This window comes from Neopsephotus bourkii, unplaced genomic scaffold (genome assembly GCF_033783945.1).
Source record: "Neopsephotus bourkii isolate Nb327-2 ecotype Australia unplaced genomic scaffold, CSIRO-AGI_Nbou_v1 NB_272, whole genome shotgun sequence".
In the NCBI taxonomy this organism is placed as follows: Eukaryota; Metazoa; Chordata; class Aves; order Psittaciformes; family Psittacidae; genus Neopsephotus; species Neopsephotus bourkii.
The window spans coordinates 13768000-13792451 of NW_026900781.1; the positions used below are offsets into that span (position 1 = coordinate 13768000).

General features: G+C 45.2%; 1 protein-coding gene across 11 annotated transcripts in view; it reads left to right on the forward strand.

Moving 5' to 3' along the window:
* The first annotated feature begins 210 nt into the window (after nucleotides 1-210).
* RNF152 (ring finger protein 152) overlaps nucleotides 211-24452 on the forward strand; it is a 41556-nt gene continuing 17314 nt past the window's right edge. The window contains exons 1-3 of one of the 11 annotated variants that reach the window (XR_009724468.1): nucleotides 211-231; nucleotides 13523-13603; nucleotides 20150-20638. The gene's annotated coding sequence lies outside the window, so the exon portion shown is untranslated. The other 10 variants (XR_009724465.1, XR_009724466.1, XR_009724467.1 and 7 more) reach the window with 10 other exon arrangements.

Consider the following 24452-nt stretch of genomic DNA (forward strand, 5'->3'; position numbering starts at 1 on the left):
GAAGGAGGGGATTCTAACTAAAAACTGGATAACCTGCAGGTCTGCTTTCACACCACTTGCAATTGCTTGCCCCGAAACAACACTGGCTCTGCAGGAGAAGCCAATGAGGAGTGAAAGACGCTTGTCTGCCCTTGCCATCTGTAGCTCTTGCTGCTTGCCTTTACCGATCCCGTGTGAGACACCAGGAGGTATAGATGCTTTTTTTTTTTTTTTTTCCCTTTTACTGTTGATGTAAGTAGGATTTTTTTTCTTTTTCTCTGCAGGCAGTGCACAAACGAGTCTGTGGTCCTGTGCTCAGTAGCAGACATAGGCCTTGATGCAGTGAATAAAAAGGAGATCTTATTGCCCAGCCCAGCCCTAGGTCCACTACGGTAAGAACATGCCACATGTACCTATTAATTACTTTAATGTGCAGTAAATAACGCACCTGGGTCTGAAGCCCTGTCTTCAAGGCTCAGGGCACCAGTTACTCGAGCTTGAGAACCTGCCTTGTGCCGTGTCTTTCTCAACCCCGCACTTCGGGGAGGCAGCTGGGGTGGGTGCGCAGGACACGCTGCTCCGCCAGCCGCACCGAGGACTCTGGTGCGATCATCCCTGCCCTGTGCCGAGAGGCAGGACGAGCTGCATCTTCAAACCGGTGAGCCCTTCCCAAGCGCTGCATTTGCCCTCTCCACGCTGGCCGAACAGGGCAGCGGCTGCGCTTGCTGTTGCGGAGCCGCCCGGCTCCCGGCCAGGGGCGGCGGTGGGGGGGTCTCTCACCGCCGCTCTCACGACGGAGCCGCGGCCGGCCCGGGACGCACCGGGGCTCTGGGCGGCTCCGCAGCTCCCGCCGCCTCGACTCCGCCTTGGCCCCGCACCCCGGCGGGCGGGGGGGACTGACGGGGGGCGGTGCCGGCTGGCGGGGAGAGGGCGCCGGCTGCGGCGGCGGGCACGGGGCTGCCACCCCGCGGGCAGGCACGGCGGCGGATGGCGGCAAGGTCAGTGGTCGCCCGCTCCCCGCCGGCGGGGCTCCTCTCGGCTGCCCCCGAGGGGGGCGGCGGGCGATGTTCGTGTGCGGTAGATGCAGCGGCGGGGCCGCCTTTCATTCCTCCTATTCACGGCGCGGCGGCGGGGAGCGGGGCCGGCGGGCGCGGATGCCCCCCGCCACGCCTCCCTCCCGGGCGAGGGGGAGCCGAGGGTTTCGTAACCGCCTGCCCGGCCTGGCCCCGCCGCACACGGCGGGTGCAGGCAGAGCGAGCAGCCTCTGCCAGGCGGAGCAGCAGCAGCAGCAGCCGCCGCTCCCCGGCTCCGCCGCCGCTCGGTCCCCCCGCGGGGAGGGCGAAGCCAAGGCGCGGTGCGAGGTGCAGGTGATCCGCTGAAACGTGCGCGGGGCTGCCCGGTGCTCGGCGCCTCCCGGGCGGGTGGCGGGGCGGGAAGGTTACTTTGAAACCCGGCGGGGTTGCGCCTGCACCGATCGCAGCGGCGTGGTTCGGAGAGGAGGAGGGTTCTCCTTGTGCTTCGCGAGCAAGTAAACCCAGATAACTTACAGACGGGGTGATTTTGGGTGGGTGTGTGGTGCGTCCTTTGGTTCTGTTAGAGGCTCGGTGTTGGTTCTGGGTTGGTGTTTTCTCCTTTTTTGGTTGATTCCCCCTCCCTCCCTTATGGCAGTTAGCGGAGAAGGTCCGCGGTAATTCGGGCGCTGTCACAAAGTGCCAGGCATCTCGCTGGGTTTTTAGGGAATAGCTTTATTTTTTTTTTCTTTTAAGCAGAGAAGAGAGGAGCAAAGCCCCTGCCCCCGGTAGCAGACCCGCTCTACGGAGTGGCAGCTTTCAGAGTTCGCCACGGTGTTGGTTAGGTGCTGCCACCCGGCTGAGGTCGAGCTACCGAAATATGATTTCGGAACCTTGCCGCCATCCATCACTCGGGTGCTGGGTTCCGACATGCCGTCCGGCGGAGGGAGTTCTTGGAAGCGGCTCTCTGCCTCCTCTGAGCTGTGGATACGCCTAGGATGTGTCGCTGTTAGGTGGGGAGGCATGAAGGGGTGTGTTTGTGTAATAGGTGTCTTAGAGAGGAAAAAAAAAAAAAAAAGCAAACAGGCTTTTGATAAGGTTCTATTAATTGAAGAATAAACACAGTAATTCTGTTGAACTACAAACACAGTTCTTGTTTCCTCTCTGAAACTCTTTTCCTCCTTCTCACTGATATGTTCCATGGCTGGTTTGTTTGTTTTTATAGTATGTTTCAGAGATCTTTCTTGATACAGAGTTGCTTTATGGTGTAGGTCTGGTCGAGGCCACTGGAAAATACTTGTAGCCTTCCAAGCTGTGATGTACCCGAAGGTCCTGTTTTCAGCCTTTCTGAACCCAGGCTGGGGTCACAGGCTTTTTTGAAATGCCCACTGGGTCTGAACTAATGCAGCGCTCATGGGATGATAATAATAGCAATTTAGGAAAAAGCCTTCTGCCGGGAACGCTGTTCTTGGCTATCTAACGGTGTGCAATTGGATCTCAGCTTCTTGTTAGATGCATGAAAGGCAAAAGGTAAAAAGTAGCCCTGGCCAAGGAGTACAGAGCTGGGACAGCCTGGGGTGTCCATAACCTTTGGGAAAGGGCTCTGTGCAAAATTTTCCCCATGCACATGCTGTTGTTGGCAGTATAGTTGAAAAGCCCAAACCTCTGAAACCTGTGAGCTCTGTTGGAGAGTTTGGACAGCTTGCTAGGCACGTGAAGGTGAAGATGTTTGTTTTCTATTGTTTGTCGTGGGAGAGGAAAGTTGGTTGGGCCACACATGGTGGAAGTTCTATGTGCACGTTATGAAGTATCTTTGGAAGTACTGGGCAGCGGAATATCCAGATTAGAAATGCCAGCAGGACAATAAATACAGTGTGTTTAAATTATACATGCAAATACAATAACTCAGAATAAGCCAGTCATCCAAGACACACTGTGGCTTAGCAGAGTGCACAGGGAATAGCAGGTAGATGCTTTTGGGTGCTGGTCACCCTTCCCAAAGTGACTCACTTGAGCCTCCAGCTTTGCCAGAATCTGTGGGTATGTTTTTGCCGGTACCTGTTCCTGGCTCCAGTTCAGGGTTCTCACCTTGACCCCTTGATGAACTGAAGCAGGAGCTCCATCAGCCACAGTCTGACAGATGGAGGCTTCAGCACAGTTTTAACTTTAGTCATGTGTGTTGTCCTAGTGACACAAAAGAGGGATGCTCACAAGCAAGCTTGCATGCAAGGGTAAACTCAGGGCTGCTTCTTGTAAGCTTCCCAGGGTGTGCAGTGCACAGCTTTTTTACTTGCACGGTGCTGAGAACAAATGCCATGTCATGTTTGGGTACAGTATGGAAGAGCTAACCTTACTTAGGACCAACACTGACAGAGCAGGAGCAGTGGTGCTTCTCTGCTGGAGTTTTATAGAGCATTAGTTTGCACATGGGAACTGAAGTCTTACTGGAAGCTAATGAAGCTTAGTTTCTTAAATGCTCATGCCATCTTATCCAGCAGAATTTAGCTTTCCAAGTCAGTGAAATGTTTTTCAGACTGTGGCCCCAATCAGTTGACAGTGCCTGGAGGATACAGGTCTAGAGGGGGCATATGATTTAGATGATACCCTGACCAGTTGGCATAACTACTGAAGACCAGGTGATGTGCGGTGTTGACCGCACAGCTGTTGACTCTGGGATCTGGCCTAGATGGTCTTACACTGCCTTCTGCCTACCTGTATTTATCAGCCAAAGTTCTGCAGCCCTTCTATACATCAAGTAGCAGTGATTCAGGCAAGTAGTTTCACTGGCTTGAGCATGGTTATTCAGCTGAGTAAATGGTGTGTGATCTGAGTTCAAGGCAGTAGATTTTGGGTGTGAGTGCTCTCTTTCTGTGGAGAATGTGGGAAACTAATTCCCAGAGCCTGGGATCCTGGCATGCCTTAAATTCTCTCCTGTTCTTATGCTTTGCCTCTATCCAGTGGGTGGGCTGGAAGTGAGATGGGAGGCTGGACTTCCACCCCCTTCACAGTAAGCAGCTCTTCCAGAGAAATTCCGCAGCTGTTTCAGAGTCTGTCCAGAGTTGCCTGCTTGCCTTCCTGGTGCTATTTTCTGCACAAATATGTTTGCTGCTGCTGCTGTGCTGGGCTCTGCGAAGAAAGGAGAGAAGCCGTTAGAACCAATGTAACTCTGTAGTATGGTCTGTCAAACCAGGTGGCATTAGAGGAAACCCTTGCAGCCCTTCCCAGCACCAGCTACTTGTGGAGCATCTCCCCACATTCTGATCCTGGGAGGGCAAGGGCTGGTCCAGCCACAGCAGAGTTGACTCCTGCCTCAAAGGCACCTCTTGGTGTGAGACCCAGTGGCCAAGCGCCAGCAGTGTGTGCTGAGGGACGCTGTGGATGGTGAGGAAAGATGCTGAAATCTCTGGGATGAGATCACCTCCAGGGCTAGGGCTTGTGAAGGAGAGAGGAGCCCCAACAGCTTCCATGCTTAGGGCTGAATAATAGTCCTTCAGCCCTCAGGGGGTATTTCACCTCTTTCAGATGCAAATGACCTTGCTGTCCCCATCCTCCTACTTCAGAAACTACCCTTTCAGAATAACCTTCAGCTGTAAATGAGTTTGTAATTTGCCCCTTCCTGCTCCAAATGCACAGAAACTGGGCAGTTACAGAGTTTAACTGCAGCATGTGTTGTGCTGCTCGCAGGCTAGATTAAGGTGATGTTTCCTGGGACATAGTGGAACATTGAGACACCACTAATCAAATGCACCATAGTTTTCATCTGGTTTTATTTTATTTCATTTTAACTTAGTTTCCCCAGGAAACAAGTGCTGTCTGTCTCCTGCCTCTTGCGTTTGGCCAGTTCCAACCAGATTGCACCAATGGTTGGCAGTCTTGAAGATCATTAGTTTCCCACTTGTTTTTGTACGGATTAGTGCCTGGCTGGGCAATCTTTGAAGCAATGCTCTCTCTGAAGAGAAAGGAGACAGCTTTCACCTAGTCTCCAGTCTGACTGATAGCAGCTGCCCAGCCAGGCATTGCACGTGTGGTGGTGATCAAACAGGCAGCAGCTTTGTAGCCCTTGCCACCTTGCAAGGTGTGTGTAGTCTCCAGGGGAGAAGGTTTGGGCAATATTGTAGGGAGCTGCAGTGGAGGGGTAGGGGGGCAGAGGACACAGATCTCCATCAGACGGGGCCTGTTTGTTATTCCTCCTTGTGGTGCTGTTACCCTTTTATTTGTCAAGCCACTTGAGATTTAGGAAGGCTGGCAGGCTGACAGCCATGGCTTGGAGCTTCCTTTCCTTGACCTCCAGGACACCTTGGGCTGAACGGAGGTGGGTATCGGAGCAGACGGGAATGTGCAGCCTGGGCAGGACTTTGCAGAGGGGTGTGTGTGCGCAAACTTGAAGTGTGCAATGGCAGCGTGGTTATCTGGGTGTTCACCAGCGTCATCCTGTTGACTTAAATGTTAATTTGACACTGATGAGAAGGTGGCATTCAGAGCTGTACGTTTCTCTCAAAATAATTTCTGTGAGTGAAAACAGCCTGTGATCCCCACACAGCCCCTCCCCACAGGTACTTTAGGCAGGTATGTACCTGGGCAGATGCAGTGCTGTGAGATGTTTGGGACATGCTTTTGTTTTGCTAAGCACCTCTGTGTAGATGCAGCTGGTGTGGCATGGGTGTTGGGTGGTTTGCCTCAGGAATCTGGGCAAAGCTATACTAGGAAAAGCAGCCTTGCCCTCACCCAGGCAGTGCCTGTGCTAGACAGCTTTTCAGTATAGCTGTGCTGGGTGCGATGGGCACATTTCTTCCAGACCTGGACTGAAGAAAAAGACCAGCATCTGCTCAGGCAGTGGCATAAGAAATAGGGTGTTGAGGAGCATACATGGGATGCACACTGCCGTTCTTCAGCCAGTGCATGTTTTGTTACCTTCTTTGTTGCTGCTGAGTTTCAGGCAATACATGCCTGTTTGTCCTGGGGCATAGAGCGTGGCTCTTCTGAGATTGCCAGTGTTGCTCTGTAATGTCAAATACTAAGTGTCACCCTAGAGGGCTGAGCTGAATCTCAAGCACCCGTATGCCACTTCTTTTCAGGCAGCCTGTGATGCAGCTGGGATCAGATGCATCTGTCAAGGTGAGATGAAGGGAGGAGCTGCGTAGCTGTATAACCCATTATGGGTTATGGAGGATGTGGAGCACTAAGCCATGCCACCAGGGCAAAGGGGGACACTACTCCCTCTCCTGCCACACAAACTGCCTGCCAGAAGCAGGGCTGGACATCTTTGGCGTCAGATCATAAGTCTCTGCACCACAGAGATGAAGGAGAATGTGTTTGGCTTCCCTTACTTTTCCCTCTGGGCATCAACTCATACCATGGGCAGCACGGCATGGTGGATGACTGTGGTAGCTAAGAATGGGCTCTGAGGCTCGGACCATACATCCTGTGCATATCCCTCCTCTGACACCACTGGCCACCCAAGCTTCAGTGTGAGAAATCCTGAAACAGGCAGTTGTGGAGTAAAATGCTGCTGTAACATTTCTGCCTGTTCTTCGTAACTGTATAATGCTAACTGTATACATTTAATGCTGTCGTAGTGCTTTCTCCATTAGGTTTTAAACCAAATTGAGTGGGTTGCATGTCAAAGGGGAAGGATTGCAATGCTTCCACCACCATGACTGACTTTTCCATGATGGAGCTTTTCCTGACGATGTGGACTGGAGAGAGCTGGTATGACCTGAGAGCATGGGACACTGCAGGTTCTGACTGGCTGCAGCTCACAGGCTTTGTAGGATCTGCTCTCCATGGGGATGGGGAAAGATGGAAGTGAAGCTGGGTTTGTTAGCAACAAGAGAGTGTGTGAAGTTTGTACTGTAAAGCTGCCAGCAACCCTTAGACAAGGTAAAATTACTACTCTAGAAGAAAGGGAGTGTGTGTATGTGAACAAATGGGGGCACACAAAGACAAATAAGAGTATAAAGCGCAAAGCAAGCATGCTATTAGATGCACTGCCTCTTGCCATATCCTCTGCAAATAAAACAAGTTAGGTTGTTGGCATTGCAGCTGCTTTTCCTCCTGAAGGTAGCATGGTGAGCCAGGCGCATCTGACTCTGAGAAATGTGCTGGCAATTTGCCTGAAGTCTGAGGTGGGCAGGGTAATTTACTTAAAAACTCTGACATAACAATTATCATCCAGGATGAACACATACAACCATAATGTTTGCTTGCAGTTGTATTTTTTCTATGACACACTCTCAGGAGTTGCTCATTGGATGCATTCAGCAGCAAACACAGCCTGGAGGTGATCAGCTTCTTCCCTGACCTACAGTTAACAGCAATAATTATACTTCAACAAGTTTTAATGTGGGAGGTAGGGATTCAACAGCTTGGGCAGAAGGCAGTCAGTGGGGTCATTTGAGGTCCAAGCTTTGGGGAGCTTTCCTTTTGACCTTGGGCAAAGCACATCAGCTGCTCAGTGATTCTGCTCTTTAAATCTGATCTGTTCCAATTGGTTTCAGAGCAATTGATTAATATTAGACATGGTTCTCCGAGAGAACCCCCAGATCTCCAAATGTTAGTGCATGGGACTGAAGTTCAAATATAGCTTCCCTCTCTCGTCCCTGCTCTTTACCTCAGAGCAGGAAGAAAGTGAGCCATTCACAGCCATCTGCTGGAAGCATCAATCATGCTGGGAGCAGAGTCTGTCAGTTGTTCCATATGTTATTAATGATGAAAAGATATAAACATATGAGCTCATAATTATGTTACATTAAAACTACTTACAAAATAATGACATTAGGAGAACAATGGGGTTATGAAATCACGCGGACAGAAGCAAGGATGTGCCAGGACTAACGTTGCATAGCTCCCCTTTGCATCTGCATTATGATGCAATCTTTAATTCTATAATTGCATCATTTTTTCCCTTTCACAGAGTCCCTCTTTCAGTGGATGGGTAATTACTGCATAATTCATTTTATCTTCCCCTCATGTACTTTCTGTGTGTGTCCCCACATCTGTTTATTTTACGCTCCACCCAAACCTTGAACTGAGCAGTGCTGCCAGTGCCTTCCTGGGGGCTTTGCAGGTGGGGAAGTTCTTATTCTTGCAGCATCCCAGGTACAGGCACTGTCTTCATTTTCATAGCTGAAGAATGGAGGCAAGGAGCAAATAAAGCTCAACTGATTGAAATGCCTTCAGTTATGGCTGCTTGAAATGATACTTAGGGAGGAGTTTATTTCTCACTCACTCCAGAATGCCTGGCATGATGTACCAGTTCATTTGCCGAAGCACAAGGACAATTGACCTCAGCTTTATCTTTAGCACTCTTGTAGGTTAGTCTGAGTTGTCTTAGCTTTGCACAGGTGGAGACTGTCCTGATAGGGGTCACCTGAATTAAAACTAGTTTCAGGGATTTGCTGAGCATCTTGCAGACTGTGGAGTGGAGAAAGAGGTAATTCCTGCCTGCAGGTGCTACGTCCAGCTTCCTTAAGCAAGGGAGTTGTGTTTTTCTTCCTGAGTTGCCTTGTTTGCTGATCTTCCCGACCTGGGTGAGGCAGTGGTCTGAGACAGCAGTTTATTTTACCACACAACCATGTCTTTTTCCAAAAGTTGTTCATTTCCACGCTCAAATGATTTCCAAACATTGTATTGGAGACAGAATCGGTGCAGACATGTATGGGACCTGGGTTAAGATTGTATGGGCAATGTTCATTATGATACCTCTTAATTTTGAGTGCTGAAGTTTGCAATCTTTGTATAAAAAAAATTAACATAACTGTGTTTAAACATAATTTTATAACTGTACAAAGGGAAAAGGTGGAGATAAAAATTAGTCCTGTCACATGAATCTGCAGTGGCCTAGGTCATCTAGAGGGTGAAGACCTTTGGGCTGTAGCATTAATTTCTAATCCATAAGGGCACTGTTTGGCTGTGGATAATGGTAGTTGCCAGAGAGGGGTGGCATGTTCAGCAGGTCATCTGCTGCTGTACTGGGGGTTTTGCAGCCCAGACTAGGATACCCTCAGATCCCATTTAAGGATGGAGCTTGTAGAGCTCTGGTGCTTTCCAAGTCCTCTCTGATTTGCCTGTGTCTGTCCTGCTCTTCCCTCTGTGGCAGCCTAGTTTCTCATCCCCTTGAACTCCTCCTTCCCGGTTCCCCCTTCTTCCTCTCAATTCCTGTACATCCCTAACAAATGTCACCTTCTTCTCCCATTGCTTTCTTGTACCACCGCTCTAGCCTGTGCCCATCTTTTGTTACTGCTGGTGCCACCTATAATTTTCCAGAGGTAATTTTCCAGAGGTATAATTTTCCTAGGTGCCCTGGTAGGGTTGTGTACAGTCTTGGTTCCAATTTAGATCTATAATTTTTGCTTGCTTGAAACTGCAGGTAAAGCCCAGCCCAGTACCTTTGTAGGAAGCATTTTAGGGGATTAATCTTCCTTACTTTCAGTCCAGAGCCATTATTGTGGGCATTCTCTGAGATGAGACAATGGATAAACAGCTTCTTCAGACCAACTCTACAAAAAAGGTTTACACCTAAAGAATGTGCTGCTTTCTGCCCCATTTCTCAGCATGTCATTTTATGCAGTCTTGTTTGATCCCACCTACGTTCTACAATTAAGCCTAGGTGGATGTGTCATTTTATGGGCTTGAATATGTGATAGAATTTACATCAGTTCATAGAGTGAGAAGACTGGCTGCTTGTGATTTTTTGTTTTCTGGGAATGAATAGAAACATGATAGTTCAAGCAGGAGTGTGCAGATTGAGAGGCTGGGCTTCCAGCTGAAATGCAAGTTGGTGCAGCTCAGCTGCTTCCCGGAGAAGTGATGTCTGTAATCCCAGCAAGCCATTAGATGCTTTTGGCCTGCATGTCAGTCTCCTGACCAATTTACAGTGAATTTCTTCTTATAGCTTTGTTCATAGGAGGGGAAGGCTGTTGTTATAAACCTCATGCTGCAATAAGAGAAGATGAAGCAGAGATTTCTGATTATGTTCAGATGAGTATAACTATTTGCCTTTTTCATGTCCTTTGGGTTTTTTTTTTTTTTGTTTGTTTGTTTCATTAAAGTAGATGAGGAAAGCTGGATAATACTAGCAAAGAAAATACATTTGCCAAGAAAATCTGGTCTTGGAACAGACCAGGCTCACCTGCAATGAAACAGTTGGGATGAGAATGATTTTAAAGTTAGATTTGTGTTCTTTGGAGTTTGTGATATAAATCATGGCCATGATACATATAAACCACGTCAAACTAGGTCATAAGGTAATAACAAAACAGTGTCTTAAAAATTTCCAATTGACTCAATGAATTGTGCACCTTTATAAAATAATTAATAAGCCAGATGTCAAAAATGGCACCAGCCAATTCTCCCTGCATTACCACTGTGTGTAAGTCCAAGAACTAGTATCTAAGTATTGAACTTCACCTATTTGAAAAGGAGAAACTACTAAAAGCATGGACTGGTTTTCAGCTGTGGTCTGAAGGTACTTGGGAGCCACGGATGTTAGTCTGTGAAAGGTAACTCTGAGAAATGTCTTGTGTCAGTGGAGGGATCTACACATCTTTCAGAATTTGGGGGGAAAAAAAAAAGATTGTACATCACTGGCCTAGCCATCTCCCGCTTGGAAGGTGGTGGTGAGTCTGCATGCCAAGGATCTGGTCTGGTGTTTGTGTAGGCACTAGGTAATCCCTGACACAACCTTGTTCTCTGTATTTTGTGTGTGTGGTTTTCTATTGAAGCAAGCATGTTTAGGCAGATCTTCAGCACCATAAGTTGCCATGGCTCCCCTGGGAAAGCAGCAGCTTTCTGGGGTAGCCCCCATGCTGGCTATCCCCCACTGGCCTCTCTTCACCCTTGGTTTACCTCCTCCTCTCTTCCTCACAGCATCTGTGTTTGGATGCTGAGAGGCAGGGACAGGGCTTCAAAAAAGCTGGCTCAGCAGAGGAGGTGGAGAGCCAGCTGATGCCAGTATTAATATTCTTTCAAAATTGATGGATGAGACGATTATAAAATTGCAGAGGAAAGTGAAACTTAGCGGAAGCCATGTTTTAATTGCATTCTGCATTTTCCTCAGCAGCCAGCCTCTGAGGTGCAGGATGGATTGAGCCATTTTGTGAGGATGTTGATGCAAACTGCACGATGTATTGTTTCTAAGAAAGAAAAAGAAAAAGCTGGGGCCAGTCTGTTTTTCACACTCTGGTGCTCTCAGTCTTCCTCAGCTGTCCTGCATGGTATCATGCTGTGTCTAGACAGTGAATCAGACCTGAAATACTGTCTTGATGCAGCTAGAGAGAAAAAGAGCCTATTGCAAGTATCTGTGGTGTCAAGGTGCCCAAGCCTGTGAGGGATATTTAGGTGCTGGGCTTTAAGTTTTCCCTGTGTGCCTTTTATTACTGCGGAGAGGAATGAGGATGCTGAAGCCATTTGGCTTGTGGTGACCTGCAGTGTGGGTCCATGTTTCCTCCCTGCTGGACACCAGCCTTCTGGCAACTGATCCCTGCTTGCCTCTAACTTGGAGAAAGATCCCTTTCCAGCTGATGAAGGCCCCTGCTCAGTCTGAGTAGCATTCCAAAATGGTTGGCCTGCCTTACAGTGGAAGGGTTCTTGCACTTCAGTTTACATACTTCTTTCTAGTTTTTCTTGTTACTACTCTTTGTTTCTGGTAGGAGGAACACCTTCCTGGGTCCCTGATCTGTCTACACTGAATGTCAGGTGCAGACACATCATTCACGAGCAGGGATAGAGGCTGAATGTATGCTGCACCCTTCAGGGTTGTTTCTGCCCTGGTTGTGTCTATGGCTGAGCTGCTGTCACTGGTACAGCTACCTTTGCTTCATGGGTCCATTTTGAACCCTGCAGTATGTAGAGAAGGACCACAAGCATGCAGTGAAGTGTGCTTTTAGGCTGTTCATGAGACAGCAGTTCATTTTTAATTTGATGCCTTTGCCAAATGTCATTCAATAATTTTGGTAGGCTGGCTTGCATGACTGGAGTGTCTTTGTGCCATAAGTTGTGCAGTCTTGATAGCCGCTGTGGTCAAACACTTTCCTCTGAGCAGAAGTAGTATGTTTAGGTGGCCTGCAAAGCAAAGGGGAAAGCTCTGACAATAGGAAAATAATGATTTGGGGCATACTGGATGTTGGTGAGCTGGAAGCAGTAGATAGCTAACGTCTAATGAGTGCTGTCTTGAAAATATGGGCCAGATGTTTGTATGCTGCTTGAGGTTTTCTCCTGGACAGGTGTTTTGCTTGAGTATGCTTCTTGCAGGATCGGACCAAAGCACTCTCCACCCAATTTTGTTTTCCTTCAGGCATTAAACAGTTTTCTTTGTAGCATTTTTCTTTGGCCTTTCTCTCCTCTGGGACTATAGCTTCCCTCCTCAGCCTCCTTAACCCAGCCATAACTCGCCCTAATTGTGCATATTTTGAACAAAGCATACGTGTAGGTGGTTTAGTTAAGAGGAGAAAGCATTAGTCTTTTCTCTTGACTGATCCTGCTTTCTCCCAAGTCAAAAGCTGAGGAAGAGACACTGTTCAAGATGTTCCTGCTCAGGAATGGACTCTTTAATGTCCAAGTCTCACAAGTCCTGGTATCTTCAGCCTTATGCTTCCATCAGCTGCAGGTAAAGCTTCTTAAGAGGAGGTATGCTCAGGGGCTTGGAGGGCAGCTCTATTTCTAAAAGTGAGTAATTTGGGGTGGAGATGTTCTGCCTGAGTGCTTTTAGTGTGTCTGTTCTCTCCCTCTATCTCATGCCTCTAGAAGATTTTCTGGGGTCTGATGGGAATGTGGAGGTGCAGGAGCTGCTTGCTTATCTCCCTGGTACAGTGGCTGCAATCCGAGTGGTGAGGGGCAAAAGTTATTCCCTCTTGCTGCGTTTCTTGCTCTGATGTTGGTTGGTATTTTGACGGCTTCAAGCTAACACGAGGGAAGGTAGCACACTAAAAAGCTGGACTGCTGTGGGAGGAGGTTTCTTCTGTTCTCAAAGGTGGTGTCCTTGCAAGGTGGTAAAATGGGTTTGTGAGTTGTGGTTGCAATCCCTGTGAGTTACAGCAGTGCCTTGGCTGAGCAGGTGGCAAGTAATGAAGGTGAGCAGCAGATCACGACAGCCTTCTGACATCCTGAAAGAGCTGAAATCTTTGTGGTGTTTACTCTGAAAATATTCTCTCTGCCTTTCCAGAAGCACACTGTTTACATGCGCACAAACTTTGGGGTTTTGCAGTGTATGCACTTGCGTTTTTTGTGCTTTGAACACAGCTGGTAATGCTGATAGGAGTATTTCTATTGTACAAACACTTGCTGCTTAGAAGGTAGAAATTGCTGAGAGTGGCACTGGAAGCCCAGCAATTCTCCCTTTAGCAAGGAAGGGAGCTGTCGGCAGCTGAGCTGTCCTCGGCAATGCATGCATGTGTGCTCACAGCAGGACTGGGGGTGCTGAAGTGCTGGTGTTGTTATCTGGAATGTTTAAATTCCTTAAGATTATTTTTTTTCCTAGCAATACTTTCAAAAAATAATTATTTAAAAGTATAAACCTCAATTATGCTATTTTGCAGATGCTTGGGAGCCTGTTTTCTTCCTTTCGCCACGGTAGATCTGTTAACGTCAGTGACTACAGCTTGAAGTAGCTTGCCCAGGTATAACTTGTCTTCGCTTTTGTGGGATTAAGGCTTTTATGGTACTCTTTGACCTGATTGTTGCAGAATTTCCTTTTATTTACTGTACTGTTCTGTATGCCAGTTTTCCTGTAAATGTTATGTGAATGGGGAGTGTGGGCCTGATACCAAGGGTAAGGGGCTAAGAAATATATGTATCTTTTTATTTTGGAACTCTTGTGATCTGTGCTTGTCTGGCAGGGTGGTAATGAAGCTTCACAGAAAAATGCCTTTTTCATAATTTGATTTCAAAGTGCTCTAACGGGGTCCATCCTCAGCTTCAGGCATGGCAAGCAACACACCAGAGCCAGGGTCCATCCAGCAGCAGGAGATGGGGACAGAGACAGAGCTAGGGACATGGCTGCAGGCATGAGCCTGAGGACCATCCAGGGACAGGGCTGGAGAACAATGCTATGGCATCCTTGCAGCAGGGAGTGATGGCCCTGGGGGGGCTAAAACAAGGTCCTGCTTTTATTTTTTGAGTGCCAGTCTAGTGCTCTAGCCATGTTCTGTTGCTTATTCAGTGTTTTGTTTTAGGAGGCCTGAAGGTATGTTGCTGTAGCTGAACAATGCCTCCTCCTTGAGATCACTGCATCTGCAGTATGTGGCTGTTCTGTGTGTGCAGAGCTGGGGACAGAAGTGCTTGTTAGCCTTTATGGTAGCTGAGGGATCACTCAGGCTCCCGATACATGGCTGTGCTCATGGCTGCTGCAGCGTGACGTGCCTAGTGTCGTCATGCTGATGAAATTTCAGAGACCTGGCAGCTTTTGCATCCAGGGCTGTGCAACCTAAGGGCATATTTAAGCCAGAGAAGATGCTTGATGGGAGGCCAAGATGGTTATCTGCATTACTGATGAGATGATTAATAGACTGTGTTCATGGTTCTCATTAGAGACCTCTGGAAGATTGGAATCAAACAGAGAGGGTGTATATATATATGTGTGTGTGTGTGTGTGTGTGTGTGTGTGTGTGTGTGTGTGTGTGTAATTTATGAGGTCTGCTGCGCAAACCTCTTAATATCCTTATTTGTCATCTTCCACACAGGGAAGTGGGGAAAGGAAGCTGGGAAATGCAAATTGTGCTGTGTGCTCTCAAACAGAAACAAAGGTGGCTGTATCATGCTTTCTGCAGAGGCTCAATGCTCCTGGGTGCTGATGTCACCATGGATCATCAGCAGGGCCAGTGTAGGAAGAGTGCAGGGGGATCTGATTTTCATACCCTCTGATGTTAGTTTAGAATTGATAATTGGCTTCCTTTATATGGAAATGTCTTTATAGGTAAAATAAATCAAAGGACCAGGTTTTTGGCCCAAATCTATTTTAATTATTTGTTGCATGCTCAGCTGACTGAATGAGTCCAAACAGAAAACGCGATTTCCCAAGTCAGAAAACTTCCACAAAAAAAATGTATTCCACCTGCTTTTTACATTTAAAAGCCAAATATTAAAAGGTCCCTCTTTTCTACTTCTCTCACCCTCCTTCTTCTATGTTTCTCTTAGTGGTAAAAGGTTCAAGGAAAGGAAAGATTGTGTGGGTTCTCACACATGCATGTATGGAGGAAAGCCCGAAATATATGGATATTGTTGACTTAGCACAAAAAAGCTAGTGAAAATGAGTGATTTATGTAAACTTTTATGAAAAGCGTGCATTTAGTAACTGGCAGTGACTTTACAAGTTAATTCTATTTTGTATTCTGCAGGTACATAAACATAGCTTTGAATCTCTGTTTTTTTGCCCTTGCTTATCCTTTTCTAACTACAGCACGGTTGCATTGATTTAAAACTAGTTTAGGGTATTGGACAGCCATGTCCAACTATTTCTCTATGAGCTCACTACCTCTTATCTAACATTTGTTAGTACCACAGGTGGTGGCAACTACCATCTCCAAAGTATGCCATGCACTTCGAGTGACTTGACCTGCCTGCTGCTTCACTTTCCCTTCGTCCCAGTTCAGGAGCCTCTCTTCTCCATTTTGTTCATAATGCATGGGTCTGAGCAAAAGCCAGCAACTGCATTCTGAGAATCATTGGTATGATATGCTGCATACTCTCTCCATGTATCAGCTTCCCTCTTTTCCAAATCAGATTAAAGAGGATAAGGTGCAGATTCTATTTGATTTCAGCATGGCTAGCTTATTTAGTAGAAGATGCGAGGAACACATGCAGTTATCTAGGTGGATGAAAATATCAACATTGTTTCAGTAATGTCACACATGACAGAAATTCTAACCTTCTGTGTGAAATAAATGTGTCTCTTCGAGGAGAAGAATATCCTTGACAGTACTTTTAAAAGCTATTGGGACATTGTGGGTTAAATAAATACCTCTGACCACATTACCTTTTTATGTTCTTTTCTTGCCACTTTTCTGATTGCAGACAAGATATGCAGGCAAGAAGCAAAAGAAAAACAGAAGTCAGATAAAGGAGCAGCTAGTGTGTTTGGGATTTTGTTTGCTTTACTTCTTCAGTGCATCTTTCTTGTCTGCATCTCATTCCTGGCAGTGTTTTGTGACCTCCACTGGATTCCATCAGTGTTCTCGACTCAGAACCCCCCAGAATAGGTAGAAAGCTGCAAGTTTTCTACTGAAAGCACTTAACTGCCCAAAAGAAGCGGCATCTAGCAGCGGCTCTTCCTGTTTTCTCCCATGTTGGTGACCATTGTGGGAAATTGTTTAAACCATTTAAACTTTACTGCAAAATGAAAAAAATAGAACACAAAATCTTCAACATTTGATTACAAGGAGGACTGACCACTACTATTCCTCCTTAGGACACTCCCTCATTCACTGCTGGCCTTATATTAGTACATTTTAAAAGGTTTTGAAGATCAGCTTCACCTGGAAAGACAGCTGTGGTTTGGTTGTAGTGCATTATTCTCACGTATCAGGATCCATGCGTTTAGGCTCTGAAGCTTGAATATTCTTGGAACATATTTGAAGTGAAACCTGAAGTCACTTACACATTAGCTAAAGAAGAAAATGTCTTAGGCCACTGCAATAATCATAAACAGAAGAAATACAGGTTTTGTAATTCTTTAGTGCTGCATTAAAGGAAAATGCTGAACATGTTTCCTTGGTAAGCAACCAGTTTGTGAACTGTATTTTAGTACTATTTTTGTGAATGTCCTCAATTCATCAGCTCCTGTTCTAAGATTGATTGCTGGCACCTTAACTTCTGCAACCAGAAAGCGAGAAGAAAGAGGCTTGTAGGAGTAGCAATTTCAGGAGATTGTTTGGAATCTCAAACCGCTTATTAGGTTTGTTTGAATTATCGGGTGTTGTATTTGGTTCCTAGTATTTTGTTTCAGAAGTACATAATATATAAATTTGATTAAATAGTGCTCATACACTTTCCATCAGTCTTTTGGGTGGATTTTCTAGCTTCTTAAAGCAAAAAAACCTGCAGGTATTGGCAAAATCTCTTCCTGTGTATGGTGCAAAATAGTTCTGTTCTAGCAAAGGGAAAGACTAGTAGGTGTGCTGCACCTCCCAGATATGTACAGGTCTCTGTGCCTGTTTGAGAAGACAAACACATGAATTAGCCATTCCTTCATCACAGTACAAAAGTTTTTCTTTCACTGTGTCTTGGCTGCAACTGCACAACCTACTTAAAGACCTCACATCAGTAGAGGAAGGCAAAATGTCTCATCCACCTGTCCTTACATATTAAGAAAGGGTGATTGGCATCCAGAAGGTACAAACACCATCCTGCAACCCCAGGAAAGCTAGAGAAGCAGTGGCCTGAAGTCTGTACATTGCCAGCTTCCTATGTCTTAAGATTGCAGTGGCTGTTTGGAAGCAATGAAAATAGATGGCCATGTGCCCAGTGCAAGAAATTATTAACTCCACTGTATTTCTTTTTATAGTGAAATTGCATTTTTACTTCTCCACTAGAGATACTTTAGCAGGATACAAACCCAGCAAAGCATTTATTTTCGTGGACATAGTGACTGGCACAGATGTGATGAAACTATCTACTCTCTTGATGAAAGCAGCCTGAGCTGGTAATACTGCAGTTTTGCAACCTCTCTAAGGAAATTTGGCAGTTAAGCTGTAGTGGATGGACATTGTATTTCTTTATGCTCCAGACTGGCATTGCAGTGCAGGAAAAGGTATGTTGGACAGGCATAACTTTAGCAAAGTTACGTGACCGTGATTTTGGAGTAAACCATGGGATTAATAACTACCTAGATAATAGAGTATTATTTGATGGCAACTTGATTTTGCTTTTTACTGACTTAGAAATAGGAACACCTAAGATTTGAGTCATATTTTTAGAGGCGTTTTAACAGGTCTTTGAAAATTGTGGGTGCATTTCACTGCATTAAAGTTAATATGCATGTAAAAGTTTGAGAGCACTAAGGCTGTTTGTGCTTGTGAATTGGGCAGTCGGTGGCTTGGCTGCCTACATTTTGTGTTTGCATGCAAAATAATTTGCCCTAGCAATAAACCATTCCGTGTGCATACAGCTTGTGTTATAAGTAATCTTCATGCAGACAAATTAGATCTGGGAAATGTAGGAGGCTATGTAGGTAAGACTGGATACTTGCTGGAGGCTGCTAGATTGTGTCTTGTCTTAAAAACAGAAGGGTTAAAAAAAGACTGAGTGGAGAGGGTGGGGGTGACCTGGTTATTGTAGTTGGGATCCAGTCCACTTCAATTCATGCAGGGCACTGTTGATGTTAGAGAATTATGCAGGGCTCTGTTTCAACTGGTCTCCGAAATGACTCAGTGTAAGAACTGACAGGTCATGTGGATCTTTTTTTTTTAGAGTAGACCTGTTTGACTAATTAGGCTGTTATGTGTCCTAGTATTAGTTCAGCATGCTCAGAGTTACTGCTAAGAGTTCAACCTTTAATTTTCTGCCAGAAGCAACTTCCCTTCAAGATTCAGAGATGTACAGCAGTTGTCATTAGAGATTGTTACATATTAAACCCCAAAGCACTGTAGAAATTATGGAGGCAGGAAAGACGCTGCAGAAAGTAGGAGGGGAATTAATTATATGACAAGAGCCATACTGAACAAGTGGATGGCTTAGCACTCAGTGTCACGGGGAGAAGATCGATTGTATTGGTGTTTAGTAACTACTTTCACCAAATCTGTTTATGTGCATATAATGTACATATAAAAATTACTGCTGCTGTGGTTATGTGTAATGGCTTACTACGTATTTGTTTGAAGAAAGCAACAGAGAATGTGACTTCCAGACTCCTATTTCTTTTGCTCATTACAAGTATTCAGTTCCTCCCTCTCCACCCCCAGGCACTTGAAATGTTGCTTGCGCCTTATCTATATTGCCCTTGCTTCCTGCTTGCTCTCTGTCCCTACCCCCCACCTCCTGTTCCTGCCCTAGCCTCCAGCTCCCATAGGGAGTCCAGTGTCTTTTGTCCTGCTTTCTACATTCTCTACATACTCTTCTTAATCTTCAGTAATGCACAAATAAGGCACTTTTTTTAGTTTCTCCTTAATTTCTGCAGCATATCTTAGAAATACTGTTTTTTTAAATAATTATAAGGTCTTTGTCCAGTGTTTCTTTCCAGATACTGTAGAGGATGGGTAGAGACCTTGGGAAAAGAGTATTTCTACAAGGAAACTCTTTTCTTATAAATCGTGCCAACCTTTACATGGCAGAAAAAAATCTTCATCTCTGCAAGCCAATGAAGAGACGAAGGTTTTACTGAGGTTCAGATTCTTAGGTTTTATATATAGAAAGTTTGTGTCCACTAAGGAAAAGCCTTTATCTGTCATATACTGTTGACAGCTTAAAGTCCAGAGGCAAGAATCATGTCTGGAAGTGTGAGGCTGGGTGCCTGTGAGAGGGCTCTGTCTCACAACTGTGTCTTCATACTGCTAGACCTGGGGCAATATGATCAGATTAGCCAGGACATGCAGTGGGATGGTTTTTGTGATTTTTCTTTTTTTTTTTTTTTTATGATCGCAGGAAGACATGAGAACTACCTGACTGGTCAGAAAATCTCCTGGGCAAACACATTTAACCAGCAAAAGGAGTTTGAAGTGATGCTATGTTGTACGCCAGTGCTATCTGTGAATGTGTGTGTTGGGTGCGTTGGGTGCCTCAAGATCAGCTTTGCTTTTCTGTGACACACCAGCCATGCGCCAGTGAAGGTTGCAGGGTGGCACTGGGGGTCTATTTATCCCAGAATAATGTTCAGCTTGGTGTTCTTCCCCAGAACAAGAGTGGCTTGTTTTTCTGTTGGTTTTTGATCCAGAAGAAGTAACCCCCACCATCAGTGAACCACTGCGTGGGTGTCTGTCATACATGACATGTCCCAAGAACACCTCACGCCCAGCTTAGCAGTGGTGGCCAGTGTTTGAGTCCAAAGCAGTTCTTTCCCTTTGAACTGTGCCTGATGTTGCTGCAGTCTAAGCTAAACTTAAGCCTCTTGAATACTAGCTTAGCTAACTTGTTCTCTGAGACTATTCAGTCTTCCCAGTCAAGGCAAACATCATTTCATTCCCCCTCTCCAAAGACAGTTGTTACTTGCTGCTTTTTTCTTTTTTTTCCTCCAGGATTAACAACTCTCAGTGGCACCTCCGGTAATGTTTCATTGCCATGCAAAAGGAGGAAAGCACTTTGTCAGCAGCCTACTTCAGGCAGAGAAATTTATATCTGTGAGAAGCATATGTACAGAGCAGCAATTACTCAGATCATCAATATTTATACAGCAGATAATAGTCATCATGGACAAGATGAATATTGTCACAACAGCAGTAGCTGCTTGGGGGGGGGGGAATGTAAAATATAATTGCTGGGTTTCTTTAAACAGGGTAATTATTTAACTTTCAAGTGATTGGTGAAGATAGCTTGAAGTCTGAATTAGATGTTCAATGGGAGTTCATCTGCTTCTAGGAAGTAAAGGAAATGCCCTTCCTCTCTACCCTCATGTCACATGGTGAAAACTGCCTGGGATGTCATCCTTTACTCTAGTGGCTTTTGCTGAAGGCAATGCTGGTGCCAGTTGCTGAATGAGGAATCATAAGCGATAACAAACAAATCAACCAACAAGAATAAGCAGCTTTTTTTGCAAACAAATTTTTGTTAAGTTTGATGTGGATGGACGTGCATTTGTGTTGAGATGGTGGTATGGTTGCTCATGCTTTGATTTTAAAAGCCATACCTCAGTGCCGGTGGAAGGTAGCCATCCTTAGCGTGCGCTCTTTCCCAGAGCTTTCCAGCATCCTACACACTAGCTGATGTGACACTGGTTGCCTTGGTGGTGCCTGGCTGGACAGGCAGCCCAGTGAGTCCCTGTCCTGGCTCCCGCTTGACAAATGTCTGATTGTGCAGGAGATGCAATTCCAGATTTCTGCAAAGAGAACATCTCCTTCCACCCACCTTTTTTAACCTTTATATGTTGGTGTGATTATTTGGAGGCTTACCTTCACTGGCAAGAAAGTCTGCTGGGTTGCCCTGTTTTTGAGAAGTATTGAATTGAGAGCTACCTGTGCTGCTATCTGTTTGCTACAGAATAATTTACTTGCTGACTTTTGTCTTCTGCTTGTGAAATGCCTCTGCATAGTTCCATTCTTCCTTTGTACCGACCTACTCTTCAGACGTGACTATCTGAGTACTTGAACTCTTGCACCCCCCTGGACTTCTGTCACTTGAGGGGAAACAGTGGCTATCAGCATACAGCACTTGATGTTCAGAGTTTAGCTCAGTTGGGTTGGCTGTCATTTACAATCTCACAGCTCAAAGTTTTCAAAACACTGAAGCAACTCAAGAACATTTTCAACAGAGTAAATCCATAGAAGACCTATGAAACTTCCAGGCACTGTATTTTATGGGAAATTCTATTCAGATAATGAGGCTTCTTCTGTGATGCCAGGAGAAAAATTGACCTAAGAGTGAGATTTGCAAAAGCTGACATCCCAAATGATGGGTTGGCTACACAAGGAAGAATCAAGAGGAGTTCTTTTAAGCTGGCAGCCCTCTTCCAGGAAAATGTCGTAAACTGCTCCTTTTTATTCTTTTCTGGAGTTAGGTACCTTCTGCTGAAATGTAAGCAGTGGAGGAGATAATGGCTTCTCTCTCTGAGTTAGGTCTCATACTCAGCCTGAAAGAAGTGGAGACTCAGCTTCCACCTTGGTTTGGCAGCATTTGATCAGGGATCTTTTTCTCTTCAGGTAAACCCATTAGTTTGCATGGATTCTAGCCCTTCTCCAAATAAATTTTTAATATAAAATAATTAAATATTCATTGGAGTAGGGACAGGAACCCAGGTCTCTGCTTTTCCCTCATACTTGCTTTTCCTTTCTGACCTCAATATTGAATTGCACACTTCAAAGTGGAATGGGGTCAGCAGGAGGCATTGGAAGAGCTCTGCTGAGCTATTGAAATTGCTGGTACTTAAAACTTTCATTCGTGAGAAGGGGAAAAAATATCATTTTGTCAGATTCACCCATAGTGAATGAAAGTTTCCTTCTGCCATGAGCATACCCAGGTGCCTTTGAATTGAATCTGTCACTGGCATGTGGCTTGGGGAAGTTTGACCCTGTTGCAGATTAGTTTGGATGGAAGCCTTGTCTGAAGCTAAATTTAGGCCATCTTAGATCTTCATAGTGCAGGTAAAGTTGAGACATCCAGTAATGGCAGTATTAACATTTCTGATGCTTGTCTCCAGTGCAGAACTCTTAATAGAGGTGCTTTCTAAATTGCAGACCACAGACCCAGTACTGAAGCTATGCATTTTAAAACTTTTTGAAAATAGTACCTCCAAATATTTTTTTTTACTGATGGTGGTGTAATCTTTGCTCAGAATTTAAGCTTGCAGTCAACAGACTTACTTTCTCAGTTACCTTCTCCAGGTCCCTTTGAGGCAGCCACTGTTGAGCCTGTTGGGGAACTATATGCAAAAGTGTCAATTCAAACATTTTCTTATGCCTGAGGTTCTGCCCTGATGAAAGTAAGTATTATACAATTCTTTGAAGAGATCACTGCAGTTCATAAGCCAGCCCATTAGACAGGTGAGCTAGCCCTGTGAAAGACCGATGCTTGACACATTCATTGCTCATTCAGTTATATTGCAGCAGAGAATGGGTTTTTGTCAGAGTAAGGAGAAGAACAAGGGGCCATTGAAGTGGGCAGGTAATCAGCACTACTGATGTTCCAGATTATTGAATTGTGTTGAAATAATGAGTTTTTTCATCAGCCTACATTGTTTGTACCTAACTCTCTGAGTCTTTCTTCATTGCAGTAACTTGCACAAGAGATTATGAGGCTGCTTCCCTTCACATATAACGGGGTACCATGTTTTGGCTGTCTTGTGCCATTGCAAAGTGCAGGCCCACTTATACTCTAATTTGAGGATGAGATGTTTGCCGTTTGAGGACATGGGGTGCTTGCAGCATCCGGAAACCATGTGCCCCTCTAATTCTATTTCACTTTAGAGCAAGCACTGGGGCACTGACGTGAAGACTGTAGATGAAGTTTTTTCTGTCACACTGGCACATCCTAGCTAAAGCCTAAAGGAGTTTTGACAAGTAAGGGTTTAAAGATCAGTCCTATGTACTGGTTTTCTTTTAAACTAAAAATGGGAAGAATGGTGTGGTGAAGGATGGAGTTGGTGATATGTTGGTATGAAGCCTCAAGAAGCTTCCTGGAGCAGAAAAGTCATTCCTCTTTAGCTCTTAAGCAGTAAAAGGCTGAATGTTTACCTCTTCAGTTGGTTTTACAGCTGTTTTGAAGACTTATCCGCGTACCTTCTGGAAGATTTTCCTGCATCCTTATTTTGTCAGAGTTCATTGGTTTATTTTATGGAGGGGAAAAAAACCCTCCCAAATTTCCTTTCACTTAACAAAACTGAAGGGTTAGGTTTAGGAACGCTAGCACCATCTCCCATGGGAACTGTAATTGGCATACTTTGTTTTCCCATTCTTCCCTTGGGGCTTGGCTTTATGTCTGGTTTCCATCTCCTGTTTTCATGTTGAGTTGCCATTGTGGTTATGGGAGATGTAATCTAGCTAGGAAACCCAGTCCTTGTTGAAGAATGGGAACATGGGTCATCCCATATGCAAGTACCTTGAGCTGCTATAAGCAACATTTCATGGTCTTGAAAATGAGTTACCAGCTTCCAGTATTTAGTAGAAAGGCAGCACCTCTCTTAGTACAGGTGACATAGCTGTTCGTTTCACTTTATTCATAAGGTGTTCCTCTAACCCCAAATTTCCATCAAAATTCACTTTCATTTTATTTTAAATCAGCATCATGGCTTTGTCTCCAAGCACAAAATGCTGATTTTTTTTTTTAGGGTTTTGCCCTGCAGTAATAAGCGTGATACTTGGATACTGGAATTTGTTGTAAGTTCAAAGCACAGCAAGTAGGAGATGGTGATTTGATTTGCCTGAGGAGACTTCTCTTTCTGGTCTGGCATAAATACTTCTGAAATGTGGATGGAGCTAGACTGGGAATGGGAATAAAGTACTCTTCAAACGTCAGATTTTACTTTCTGAAGTAGATTCCTTTTTTAAAACAGCAATCAACAGAAATGCTGGAGCTGTGTTAATTGAACAGACTGACCTATAGTCTGTCTGTAGAGTATGAAATGTCAGTTTATGAAGTTTAAGCATGTCTAGAAGACAGATTTTGGTCAATAATAGCAAACTGGTGAGAATCCAGTGAAGTTGCATTGCTCCCAAATTTACTTTTAATAAGCAATGAGCTATTTACAAGGACACTTTTGCTACTGTTATGATTGGCTAATTAACACCTCCCCTTCAGAAAACCTCCCTGACTCTTCCAAAAGCCTTGAAGTGTACAGAAACTTGTTCTTTTTATTCTCTCAATTTCACAGTGTCTTCTGCCTTTCATCTT